This window comes from Cyprinus carpio, chromosome B23 (genome assembly GCF_018340385.1).
Source record: "Cyprinus carpio isolate SPL01 chromosome B23, ASM1834038v1, whole genome shotgun sequence".
Classification (NCBI taxonomy): Eukaryota; Metazoa; Chordata; class Actinopteri; order Cypriniformes; family Cyprinidae; genus Cyprinus; species Cyprinus carpio.
Genome location: NC_056619.1, coordinates 3,548,314 through 3,550,438, shown reverse-complemented (window position 1 = coordinate 3,550,438; position 2,125 = coordinate 3,548,314).

Below are 2,125 nucleotides of genomic sequence, written 5' to 3'. Positions count from 1 at the left end.
CTTGCTGTAGCTGCTGGAGATACAATGTCAGCACAAAAGAGCCATTAAAAGTGTCATGTGTTGGGATGCACTAATGAACATAGGAGTCTCCATAGACCACTGAGGACACGGTGGTTAAATGTAATTTTTGAAAGAAATGTCCCCAGAAAAAAAAAAAGTCATATACTTTTGTGTTAACATTTTACGCCAGTCTGCCTCACAAACGAGAGTCAGTTCAGCACTGCAGCTGTGCAAATGTTACCAAGGCTTTGTGCGCAAATGCTTCGTGTACAGAAAATGTAGGCTTCAGACATAGTATTTTTTTTTCCTAATGTTTTTGTTTGCTATGTGTTTGTTTGATGTTTCTAAGGCTACCATTGTCTCTGCCTGTTTTCACTAATGCTGCCTTCACGTGCTACCAGAATGATTGTGAATAGGAATGTGGTAGTTAAAAACTGCTTTTGGAAGCAATGTGAGGTCAGTAACACGGTCACCACCAGTTAAACCATAACACTGGTATGCCCACAAGCATGAGCTCTTAAAGCTCCGCACTAATCTGAAAAGGGAGGCGGGAGCACCAGCTCATTTTCATTTAAAGGGGACAAACACACACACACACACACACACACAAAAACGTGCGTTTTGGCTCATACCCTAAAAGTGGCGATTTCAACAAGCTATAAAAAATTATCTGTGTGGTATTTTGAGGTTAAACTTCACACACACACACACACACTCTGGGGACATAGGGGAACAATTTAAAATATTGTATCAATGCATTCTATGGCACCTTTAATAATGCTACTAAACTGTAACATTTAATCAGAATGCAGAACAGGTATATATATATATATATATATATAAATACTAGAGATGCACCGATACTGAGCTCTTGTACTCGTACTCTACTTGTTAAAATGCCCCGATACCAAACGCCGATACCACACAGCACGTCATAAGTGCCATATTCAGAGTTGTCTACGTAGGATATTTATACAATGAATATAATATTAAACATTCAGTATTAACGCCTGTATAGCTGACGTGTGCGAGCTGATAAAGCACGCTGAGTGGATTGAGCGCGCAGCGGCGGAGATGTAGAGTGTAGAGTGAATATACAGTTCATCACTGGAGAGTTTGTAGTTCGGTCGGATATGTCAAAAACTAGTAAGTAAAACAACGCACAAGTTACTTAACGGGGGAGAGACAGAGAGAGCGCGAGAGAGAGCACGCTCGCATACTTCTGTTGTGTGATATTTGATGTTCACTCACTTAGCACACGCATTTGGATTAAAACTAAATCATAAAATAAGACAATTTATAAGGGCATTCACTTTAAACATTAAATTAATTTTCAACCTTAGGCATACATGACTTTCTGGCGAAAGTGAATCTAGCAGCCTGTGTGTAATGCGCTAGGCAGTACACTACTGTCCCTCTCGTTCTGCAACAGTACAAATACATGCACGCGTTGCGCGTTTTGCTTGCTTGAGTGTTTCTGCATTATATGAGTGGCTTTTGAATATAAATCGCAGCACGTTTCAGATTAAAAAAAATACATAAATTAAAATAAATAAATAAATAAAAACAGTTCTGTTTGTGATAACACAGGAGATTTATAACGAGTGGTTCCCTGCATTATTACAGCAAAGCGCGTCATTACAGTACTAAGTCGCTGCAATGGAGCAGCACTAATGCTATTAAATTACAGATGATGAACCATAGAGAAACATGAACAAAGAAAGTAACAAAAACTTGTAAAATATATTTTAATGGGCTTAATCAAGTGTGAAAATAACCGAATGATATACAGTTAAACCAAAAATTATTCAGAGACCAGATATACATTTTTATTTTTATTTTTTACTAGTAGGTGCAGGACACTATAGTTCATTTATGTAAATGAGGATAGCAAAATAAAGTAAACTGTGACAAATTATATTCAAAAATTCTTCAAACAAAGTCTGGGGAAAAATTGGAAGTTCAGGTTTGCATGAAGCTGGATGACAGCATGCCCAAGAGACTACAGGCAGTCATTAAGGCTAAGGGTGGCACGACTAAGTATTGATAGTTGTGTAAATACTGTCATACTAAGAGCTGTCTGAATAATTTTTGGTTGATTGTAATCCATTACATACCTTTCTAT